Source organism: Biomphalaria glabrata, chromosome 9 (assembly GCF_947242115.1).
Source record: "Biomphalaria glabrata chromosome 9, xgBioGlab47.1, whole genome shotgun sequence".
NCBI classification, from domain to species: Eukaryota; Metazoa; Mollusca; class Gastropoda; family Planorbidae; genus Biomphalaria; species Biomphalaria glabrata.
The window spans coordinates 13,936,726-13,949,332 of record NC_074719.1 but is presented as its reverse complement, the minus strand read 5'-3'; positions in this window follow the sequence as shown (position 1 = coordinate 13,949,332).

The window sequence follows — 12,607 nt, the reverse complement described above, 5'->3', positions numbered from 1 at the left end:
TATAGCGTTAACACCTAAATGCACAATTTACATACCACTGTAAAATATGTAGCGTAGACTGGATGTCTAACAGTATTTCACAAAATCTACGTATTTCATATTTCCTTAATAAACTGTATATCTTATCTTATATAATACAGACGTTACTTAAAAAAAAAGAAGATGATTACGTCCTACGCGTCATGCATTTAGTCATGCATATTAACCAATGACCTAAATTCTGTTAAGTCACTAGTTTTCCTGGCTGGTTCAGGCAACCCATTCCATGCTCTAATAGCACTAGGGAAGAAGGAGCATTTGTACAAATTTGTTCTAGCATATGGAATGGGAGATGTGCCTTTATCTTTGTGTCTTTCTGAGTATTTTATTAAATTTTGTATTTGAAGATTATGGCTCAGTGTTTTATGTATAATTGCTACTTTACTTTGTAGTCTTCTACCCTGAAGGCTTTCTACTCGTATGATGATACTGCTCTAATTTCAGATTACATACCTTGCATTTAAGAAAGAATTATGGGAAAAAAAGCATTGTTTATAATTAGTAAACATTTAATGTTCATAATTGAGTAGGAGTTACTGGACCTTAGTAAGATCCAATCGTTGTAACATTTTGTTCAATATTTGAAAACATTGATCACTTTATCTCATGTTCAACGCCAAGATTGATAGATTTACAGTAAGAAGAGCGCAGACCGGACAGATTGATACTGAAGTGGGAGATATAGGCTAGGCATTTGAGCATGTACGTTCGTAATGGTCTTGATAGAAAGATCCTACTGGTGGGACTTGATAGAAAGATCCTACTGGTGTTTAGAAGCATGTCTTGTTTGCGTAAATTGTTTGCGTAAAAAAGTGTCAACTGAACGATGGAAGAAATTAAATAAACTGTTCTGACGTAAGTGTCATGTCAGCAAGTACCCGCTAGAATCTTAGCTTGCTTTTGAAGATCTTTATGAATATATCTTGTTGCAGACGTTTCTCACAAAACAGCTTGAAAGGTCCTAATTACTAGATGAAACAACTTCACTAAATATAATATTTTCTTTTTAAGCATTGATAATAATATCATTTTAACTTTACTAATACTGAAATGTGGTTTATAACAATAACCAGGGCCTATAGTTTTTATTAAAAAAAAATAAAACTACCTAAATGGGGGAGGGCCCCGGGAGGGGGCGCCCCACAGTTTGAGAAACGCTGGCCTCGGCATTTGAACAACTCACAAAAAAAGAAGAACTTAACATTCTTCTAAACTAAAAAAAAGATTGTTGATCTATATGTAACAACAACAAATGTCTTTTTATTGTCTATCTAATTTCTTTAGTGAACTTTTTGTCTATCTAATTTCTTTAGTGAATTTTTTTTTAAAGAACAGTTATACTCATCTACTGTTCACTGAATTATAACCTATAATCAGTTTTGTTATTAGTCAAAGATTAAAAAAAACGCGAATATTACCATAGATACCTGTTGACCAATTGTCATAAACAGAGCGCATTGTATCCAATATGGTGAATACATCAGATTAACCTAGCCTATGCATGGCCTAAGTGGAGGACTCTTGTAGAATTAAAATAAAAATAACGCTAACTTATAAGACAGATCAATTCATGCAATAAGTAATTATTTCTGTGTGAAAACGTTTGTTAGTTAAAATATTTTTTAAAAACAGAAAATTTCCAGAAAAGCATATCTGTTTATTTTTTTGGCGCCCCACTGCGTGAGGCGCACCCAGAGGGTGGCGCCCGAGGCCTAGTGCCCCCTTGTCCCCTCTCCTCAATACGCCTCTGCATAGAAGATGCGCTAGTTATAAAAATAAGATTCCGCCATGGAAGATTTCCAGTCACCATTATTTTACAAGTACAAAAGACGAAATGAACTTTTCTCTGAACAAAATGTTTCGATCTGGAGTTTGTATACTCTTGGGCCATAAAATGTTTTATTTATTTAACCATCAACAACATCTATAGGCATATATGTCTATGGTAACCACACTCTGAAGTAGAAAAATACCTGAAACTAGTAATAAGGCCTACTTTCTGTCAACCAGTCAATACAAATATATCTATATGTAGGCCTATTCATGAGCTAGCACTTTGGTTTAATGCTTGGGATATTTTTATAGTAAAAAATTGTTTGAACATTTTCTTAAGCAAACAGTAGGCTACCAAAGATAAGATTCGCTTTCGTCTCTTTCATTCTTAGTTCCATTCACTCGTTTAGTGAGAGCCATTAGACATTGCCTTTTGCATTCAACGTTAATCCCAAAGCAAGTTAAAGTCTTTCACATTCACGAAAATAGACTATTTACAAGTTTTCAGTTGAGTCAACTTGTTTGTCTACAGCTTTGCTAGAGTTCACTAAACAAATTTTAATTATCCAATTGACCCCCACCTTGTTCTTTTATTTTCAAGTACTCCATTGCTTTCTGACAAAACATGACTTTATACAAATGCACTCAATGTGCATATAATTGCCAGAAAGGAAGAAAGGGGAGGTATTGGTGTGTAATATCGATATACTGATCGATATATTTGGCTGAATGTGGGTGTCTTTTGATTTTTAGCATTTGTTATTTCAACTCCAGAAGCAAACTTATATGGGAACCTAAACTCACTGTTAACATACGAGCTTAGAAATTATATTTCATTTAGGATTTCGTTTTTGAAAGCGAAAGAAACATTTTCAAGTCTGCTGTGGGCATTGTTGCCAGATTAAAAATAGAGATCAATTATTATTTGAAACAAAATAATTAAGCATTGGGATTTTTTCGTAGAAGAACAGAAACAAAAATACAGAAGCTCTGTCAAGGTGAGAGTTTGTACTTTTCCTCATTGTAATTTTTCTAATGCTAGATAGCTGTCAGTCAAACCAGGTTTCTGAATGCACAGAACCTTGCTGTAAGATGAAATAAAACCTGGCACAGACGTTTTGATGTGAGAACGTTTGACGACAAGGACTACAATGAACTTGTTCTAAACAGCAACCATCCTTTTATTTGGGTGGTTCTGAAGGGAAAATATGATGCTTAACTTCCTTCAGACTTACTTCAGATTACATAGTACCTGTTCGTTGTAGATTAAACAAAATTGAACATATGAAAATGAACTTTGAGAGTTCAAAGTTGACATTTTAGTTATTAAAGTTCAAAGTTGACATGAAAGGGGTTTTGTACTTATAGGCTTGGGGACAAAACAAATGTGGCACTACTTCAAAACAATGTTCAGTAGGAACATTCTGTGCATTGAGCAGAAGTTTTGAAGACTCAGATATGACCCACGGTTCGACATCACTAACCTAAAACCTCCGCCTGTGTCACAGCTAGACAACTCTCTCAATTGTTTAAAAAATAGTCTCCGAATAAGTTACTTGTGATATTTGTTATAAATAAGTCTATAATAGTCTACATGGTTTATTTTCAGTCTTTGCTTAGTGTATGGATCCTGTGCGGGTTATACGATTTTGTGTTGTGCCATCTATTCATCGTGGCTTTAAAGTCAAACTTTATAGTTTATGTCATTTTGAATTTAAAAGAAAAACAAAATTAAGTAAAACTCGAAGAAATGAGATTTGACTATTTTTTTTATTTTTATTTATGTTTAGAACATCACCTAGTCTTTAGAAGCTCTATTCAAAAGTGAGTTTATAAAACACGTTTGGTGACCTCGATGATTGATTTCTTAGGTTTGTATTATAATGCACGTCTTCTAAATCTCTATTTTGTTTCAACCGGATTAAAACTACCCTATGTAATTTGTGTAAGGTAGACAAACTATAATGAATGTCTCAAATAAATCAACAAAGTAGGCTATAGATTGTTTATTGAGTCAAAAAATATACCATAGCGAACGCATCGTATTCACAGACCTCTACATTGGGGCTATACCTAAACACAAGAAAGGTTTCGGGAGACAACCCAGAGGAAAAATCAGGAGCTGGGGCTTAAGCAGATTGTGGCATACTGAGCTACAGCATAACAGAACCTGCGGCGCTACTGATCCCAAACTGTATCGTATATTCCGTTCTTTTGGTCACATTAGCTGCGTGGAGAGGGGGGGGGGACTGCTGTATGGGCGCCATCGTTCCGATAATAAACAATGGCCAGGCTTTCATTTAGCTAACTTGAGTACTATATAACCTTGTAACTCTTACTGTAGTCTTCTATCTTATAACGGTGATCGGTCATTTCATCCCCGGTCACTTCATCCCCAATTAAAAAAAATTTCTTATTCATTGTTTAATTGAGCTGTAAAGGCTTTGATTTTAAGCCCCCATTTCATCTAATATAGAAATAGGATTATGTAGAATGCTTTTTTAATATTTTGTGACATGTTATTAAAGCGTTTATAGTCTTTCCCCTTCCACTTTACATTCTTGATGAGAAATCTTATAATATATTGTAAATCTGGGTGTGTACTTAGCTATAGAGCTTCTATTGGATGTGGGGGATGTAATATTATAATATTATCCTGCGCATGACGTAATGATCAAAGGCCAAGGTGTGGTGGAAGTAGTGGAAATCTTTTGAGAGATGAGAACGATTAGAAATACTTATGATCATGCCGCTGATAACTCCTAACCACCATTTTTCACTTTATTTTATTTTTCAAGCGCTCTTTCTTGAAAATGGGCGCGTCATTTTTTACCTTTTATTTTTTTTCTAATAAAGGCTGATTTCACCCATCCTCAGGATATCATATCGCCTATATAGGTTAAGTTCCCCTTTCAGACCTTGTGGTCTATAGGGCAGATGATGTAAAGGTCATTTGTTTCTATGGCCTACAGTTAAAGAGGGTGTCTATGGCCAGCACAACGACCAACCGCCTTAACTTTTCCCAAACTAACGTCAGGTACCCATTAGAGCTGGAGAACTCAGAGGCGCCCGAAGATCCCGAAATTAAAAATCCCAGTCTTCACCTGGATTCTTACCTCGGACCCTGGTTCGTAAACCAAGCGCTTTACCGCTCAGCCACCGAGCCTACTATATCACCTATATAAGTTTGCCTTAATTCCTTTTAAATATTAATGTTGTAAATTGTGTTATAGACAGAGAGAATTACAAACATTTTTCAGCAATATGAATTGATGGATCGTCTTCAGTACTTATCTATTTTAGTATTGCGTATAAACACATGAAACCTTTTTTTACATGACCTCTATATCTATAAATGTTACATTTTTATAGTTTCTAGTGACATTTAATTTTATTCTGATCTAATGTGTTACACTTTTTGTCATGTAAATAAAAATGAATATATTAATATTGCTTATTTCATGATTTCTACGATCACTCTTTGTTAGATAAAATGATCAGATGATGAAAAGAACAGGGGATGAAATGACCGGAAACCCTTATAACCTTGTAACTCTTTTTTACACAAGTCTTATATCTTAAAACTTTGTAACTCTTCTTTACACAAGTCTTCTATCTTATAAAACTGTAACTCTTCTTTACACAAGTCTTCTATCTTAAAAACTGTAACTCTTCTTTACACAAGTCTTCTATCTTATAACACAGTAACTCTTCTTTACACAAGTCTTCTATCTTATAAAACTGTAACTCTTCTTTACACAAGTCTTCTATCTTATAACACAGTAATTCTTCTTTACACAAGTCTTCTATCTTATAAAACTGTAACTCTTCTTTACACAAGTCTTCTATCTTATAACACAGTAATTCTTCTTTACACAAGTCTTCTATCTTATAAAACTGTAACTCTTCTTTACACAAGTCTTCTATCTTATAACACAGTAACTCTTCTTTACACAAGTCTTACATGTTATAACCTTGTAACTTTGAACTTCTGACTTCTGATAAATGGGCCTAACAGAAATACGCAATCTATTGCTTGCAGCTCCCTACAGATTTATTCAAAGAGTTAGATAGCGCCTTATGTTAAGTTTTCGATACTCGGGAAGAGAATGCATAAATAAATACCTTATCTACAAACCCTTATCATTCGAAGTAATTATTACATGGATTGTTGCGAATGGCTGAAGTGTAGACCTTTAACTGATTTCACTTAACAAACATTACACAACACAGGTTTACACTAATAGATCAAGGCTATAGTTTGACATTGTGAAGTTTATGTTTTTTTTTTAAATTCGTTGCAAGCAAGCAAGTGAGTTGAAAATAATAACATTGTAATATGTTCATTGTTGTGATTATTTATATTTCTACGAGTTGTTTACGTTTGGTGTATTTTTGATTCTACTGAGTGATACATTCCTTCAACTCGCTACATTTTGTTTCTTAACAATATTCAGTCTTGTATTAGGATTGTTTAGTAGCGGACTTTAAAAACAAATGTCCAAGTAACGCGCAACTTTCATGCATATAGCCAGTGCCGTAGTTAGACGTGTGAAGGCCCAAAGCTATTTGGGGCCCATTGTTATCAACATAACGCATATTTAACAAAACTTATATCAACTAACTCTGTCTGGTATGTTTGCCCCCCTACACGTTTGTTCTCTGACACCCCAATCTCGGATTTAGCGGAAACTTTCTTTTACCTGACAACGCAAGAATCCATTTAAAAATAAACAATTAGTTAATTACTTATTGACAATTATTGATAATTATATTTTAATTGGTATCTCGAACAAGGGAAACGAATTTTACTTGACTTAAGTGATATTATATGCTGAATTAGTCTTCTTTGTAGGTTGCCGCTTTAAAGTAAGTTTGAAACAAACAGCACGTAACAAAACAATCTTCTATTAAACTTCTCACTAGTATAGAAAGCTTGAGCCATGAATTTTAAAAGCGATCACGGTAAAACATTCCTTCCATCCCCTTCCCCCCCCCTTTCCCCCCCCCCCCCCCCCCCATTGTCCCAACTGTTCCAGACAAGTGATAGGATTATAGAGTAATGAGATAGCAAAACGCATGAAATAGCGCTAAACAAAAACAATTGATACAAATATTTCTAATCGCACAGATTTATTGTTGTTGGCCTAGATCTATTGAAAATTTAATGACATGATTGATCCATAACTAATTGAAACAATTACACTTTGTATGAGATTTTTTTAAAGTATCTTTTTTTTTCTATAGATTTTTCTCATAATAATTGACAATATTTTTTGAGAGCTCCCCCCTCCCTCCCCCCCCCCCAAGCTAAAGTTTATGTTGCCTAAACCCAGCACTGCCTGCTCGGAGCGCTATGGTCCAATCTCTTTTGTGGGTAGAGAGTTTCTGTGTTGCCTTTAGGGGCTCAGCAAACACAACTCAGTTGGAGTCGGGATTTTGACTCGAGCCCCCTGATAGGTAACCAAGCGTTTTTCTCCCTACTCAGCCACACATGCCACCAGTAAAAAGAAAATATTTATTTGGAGTATCAAAACTTTACTCTTTTTTTTTTTTACCCTGATGGGAGAGTGGGTATTAGAATATGTATTGTTTTTGAAGTCATATATTAACAATTTTGTAGGATGTTTGCTGCACTCGCTTACACAGACTTTATTCACTGGTAGCTCTAAGCCAACGGGCCGCGACAAAGCCGGTTTGATATTTTATTATGATCTATAGGGCAGATGATGTAAAAGTCGACGAGAGTGTCATGTGGCCAACACAACGAGCAACCGCTTTAATTTTCCCCAAATCCCGAAATTTAAAATCCTGAGAGAACTGACCGATCTCGAAACCACTGCGCAGTCCATCTTAGAACTAGGACTTAGTCTGCGCAGTCCATCTTAGAACTAGGACTTAGTCTGCGCAGTCCATTTTAGAACTCGGACTTAGTCTGCGCGATGGACTGTCTCTCGGTCGTCTCCATGGTCCCTGCCCGCTGCCGTCCCCAGTCGTCCTGCGGGAGGTTTGGACTAGGAAGTAGATTATCTTCAACTTTGAAGAAACATCCGAAAATAAAGACACTTTCAATCATCTAACAAACCGCAGGCCTATCTAGATGTGACGTAGGCTAATCAAATTGCGAATGTTGATTCAATCTTGATAACCCCATCTTGCTTATTTCAATATTAAAGATTGCACTCATTTTAAATTTGTTTGAAAATTGGATTCTTCGTTCTGTCGTTAAGTTTTTATTTGCCTTAGCCCCCCCCCCCCCCCCCCAAAATCCATTTCTACATCCATGCGCAAGACTTTTAAGTAGGCCTAATATATGAAACGTGGGCTGTTTTCTTGTTCAACTCCAAGTCTAAGCAGACATTAAAGTTGGCCTTATAATTTCTGACTCGTATCAAAATATGGACATAATGAAAATAAAATTCATTTTCCAATAATAACAAACATGTTTTCACTTATCAACTGCATTATAGCTCTTAAGTTCGGAATTAACCAACGCCTCGACCCCCTCTTCCAGCCCAGCCCAGCCCATACATATTCCAAGGGAAGAAATCCGATAAGATTTCTCACAGCGTGTTGCCAGGTTGGATTTCACAAGCTAAGTTTGATTTAATGGCACCACTCTTAATTGAAAACGTGCCTTTCTTGAATCTCGGCAGCGCGTAATATAATGTTATGAATCGAAGCCCGGTCAAAAGTATTTGTTCATATTTCTTTCAAGTTATTTTTTCTTCTTGATAAAAAGTTGAAGAAATCTAGTCATAAGTCAACAAATTGTCACAATGTGTTATTGATGAGACACAATAATCTAGATTTACTTGTTTCTTGTTTGTTTATTCGAGTTGTTTAATGAACGCGAGGCGAGTGTAGCTTAAATGTCAATCACGGGATTTAAAGGATTGAATAGTAAATAGTTACTAAAATACAATTATATGATACGGAAACGCTTTAAGGGCAGATTGTATATAGAATAATACCTGGTAACAAATGATCTCCGAAAGAAACAGAACTTTTGAAAGGCTGAAGGACACACATTTGTGACCCAAAAGGAAAGCTGGCTAGGATGATAGGCGAAAAGGACGCAATGAGAAAAGAAACAACCATTTTCTTTAAACAATGGCTTCGTCTTCTGTAGTTATGGCAAAATATGTAGGTCACAGCTGGGTCTGTGTAGCCTTTCGAAACATTGCAAACTTCCTTAAAATTTGAAAACTAATCATTATTACATACAGTCACGTCTGCACGCACAAAGATTATGTGGCGGTTCTTTGACTACATTTTATTAGTAAAAAAAAATATAAATAAATAATTTTGTAATTAATAATTAATTATTTAATGTTTAATTTCATTTTTGATTCCAGTGTGAGAAGCGATGGGTACACCGAGACACCGCTGATGTTCGCATTTTTTTAGGGCTTATATCAACTCACTCTGTCCATTGTCTGTCTGTCCGGTATAGCGTGTACACGTTATTTCTCCAACACTCATTCTCGGATCGAGTTGAAACTTAGCACAATTATTCATAGGTATAGACAAGACATGAATAAATAAAAAAAACAACAACCAATTAGTCAACTAAATTCTGGTAATTAATTATTTTTTTATACCAACAAGGGAAATTGATGCGGCAAAATATGTAGGGTTTCGTCCCTTTGGATAATTGAACACTTTATTTCTCCCACACCCATTGTCAGATCAAGTTGAAACTATAAACAATTATGTATAGTACCTAACAAAACATGAATCAATTTGAAAAATAAATAACCAATTAGTTATTAGTAATCAATTATTTTGTTTGATATCAAAATAGGAAAAAAACAAACTTCTACATTATTGAGATAAATAGTTGTAAGTGCGGAGTTCTTTCCCCTAGATAAGCTTTTTAAAAAAGATTTTGTTTGCTTGCTTCTTTTAAGTTTTATACTGTTAAACTGTCATGTATCTTAAATTGCAAAGGGGTTGAAAAGAAACCCACTAACTAATAGCGCCAGATTTATTTTAAAGACAAAGTGGCAACACTAAGTCCTCTGTCTATGTGTTCTAGATCTAGCCAATATTTGAGTTTGCACGTCATTCTACAGTTATGAGTGTTACTGGTGTTACTTGAATCCCAGGCCTTAGCGTATGCCAGTTCATTCCCCAACATTCATCTAGTTGTATTATCTCTTAGATTATCTTTCCTTGGCGCACACACAGACTAAATGAATTGATTGTGGTTAACCGTTAAGGAGAATAGTGTCTTTCACCTTTTAAAAAAAAAAGAAGTCTAGGATATGAAGATATCTGTCAAAGAAACGAATGGAATCAAACAGAAATAAGTATGAGGCCCCTATTGATACAGCTCTGATGTTTTCCACTGTGTATGCTGATTAATTTAAAACAAAAATATACTTTCCAGACTAGCGTCACGTTAGTCCCGAGATCAAATCTAAAGCAGCTCGACATCCCAATGACAGGAAGTGTGCTTTGTATTTTCATAAAGAATGTCCCACAGACCTATATATACTATATCTAGACTGAAGACAGAGCCGAATTTGTATCAGATTGTTATGTAAATAACTTTTTTTCAGGTTTTAAGGGAATTCGCCATATCAATCTTGAAGAATCGCTCCTTTGTCTCAGTAAAGTGATGATCTTTAGTTTTCGAAGTTTAGAAATAATTATAAGGTGACCACGTATATGGAGATTGAAAGTTGAACACACGCCATTCATGGCATTTATATTTAACAAAATGCTTTGCTCAGATACATTCGACTTCTTGGGATTCCAATCAGATTTCTTGTCTGAGGAAATGAGCTTTGACACTTGGTTAATTTAATCAAATAACTCATTAACTTTGATTTGCATAGGAGGTAGGTTTGACCAAAATGATTGCAGACTTTCTGAAACTGTTTCCTAGGATGGAATATCTTTCAGTGTGATCCACCTGAAAGAGTTAAGTTTCGAATCTGACGCTTCTCTCTCTCATCATTTTTCTAACCAGCCCGGCGCCGTCCAAAGTAGTAAGGCTGTATGCGTATTTCGTTGGGAAAAAAACTTTTCATGCGTCTTTCTGCGGATTTCCAATTCAAAAACGGCAGGAGATGCTTCTAGAGCACTGGCATTTTCCCCTCAATAAGCCGAACAGTTGCGTGAAGTGTCGCCGCAATGTTCTGAACACAATACAACCAAAGCTCAGCACAAGGTTTTCAAAGAAGCTTCTGGTCATAAAAGGATGTTTTAATAGAACTTCAATAAAAAAAAAAAGAACTATGAATTGAAAGCCGGATATTATTTAAGTAGACTCTGTACTGAAGACGTCAGAGATGTTCTATCAAATGATAGAAATTCTGATATATTCTACATCGACCACTTCGCAAAATTCTTTCAAAGATTCCACGCGAACTGTGTAGGAGCAAAAAGTAATACATTTTCACATATATTTTTACAAAAGTTATATCAAATCACTCTGTCTGTCTGGCCAAACGTTTGTACACGTTATTCCTCCGACACTCAATCTCGGATCAAGCTGAAATTTTGCACAATTATTTTTTTTTAACCTGATAACACAAGAATAAAAATAATAATTGACCAATTAGTATCTCAAAAATGGGAAAGAACTAGTACTTGACTGAAGTTTTGGTATAAGCCGAATCAGCCACTTTCTAAAGGAAAGAAATAGTACTTGACTGAAGTGGTGGTATAAGCTGAATTAGTCCCCTTTATAGATTGTCGTCTGAGGCCTATTATTTAATTTAATTAAAAGACTGATCCAAACTAATTGATACATTTATAATAAGCTTTGTTTTCTAAAAAAAAAGTATTTTTTTGTACTTTGCTGGTTTCCATGTCTATTGATAGAATCTGATAGACTGTGCAGCGATTGTATGACATTTATGATTGTATGACAGACCTCTAAACATCTAGACTTTCAGACTTCTAGACTTTCAGACCTTTAGAGTTGCAGACTAATATGTAATATAGGTTAAGTTTGAAAAAAAAAACTTTTTCCATAGAAGTACTCATACTCATAGTGTACTAATCGGCGAGTCATGGGCGAGTCAAGTCTAGATATAGTTTATATAGGTCAGTGTAATGTACACAGATTATTGCTGATTGCTGCGAGAGGAAAAAAAAAGACGTACACTTAGGTTTGTGCAGTGACCAAAACACGAGAAACTCAAGTATCTGCAGCTTATCACATGCAACTGCAGTAACCAAAACACGAGAAACTCAAGTATCTGCAGCTTATCACATGTAACAGCAGTGACCAAAACACGAGAAACTCAAGTATCTGCAGCTTATCACATGCAACTGCAGTAACCAAAACACGAGAAACTCAAGTATCTGCAGCTTATCACATGCAACTGCAGTAACCAAAACACGAGAAACTCAAGTATCTGCAGCTTATCACATGTAACAGCAGTGACCAAAACACGAGAAACTCAAGTATCTGCAGCTTATCACATGCAACTGCAGTAACCAAAACACGAGAAACTCAAGTATCTGCAGCTTATCACATGTAACTGCAGTAACCAAAACACGAGAAACTCAAGTATCTGCAGCTTATCACATGCAACTGCAGTAACCAAAACACGAGAAACTCAAGTATCTGCAGCTTATCACATGTAACTGCAGTAACCAAAACACGAGAAACTCAAGTATCTGCAGCTTATGGGGAGGTATCCCTGAAAATCTTATTTTTGTTATTTCTAAAGCTAGGCCTTTGAAATTTGTTATGGTTACATATAATGATATTCTAAAATAAATAATACTAAAAAAAAAGTTTTTTGAATGATGGTTGCCATGGTAACGGCGG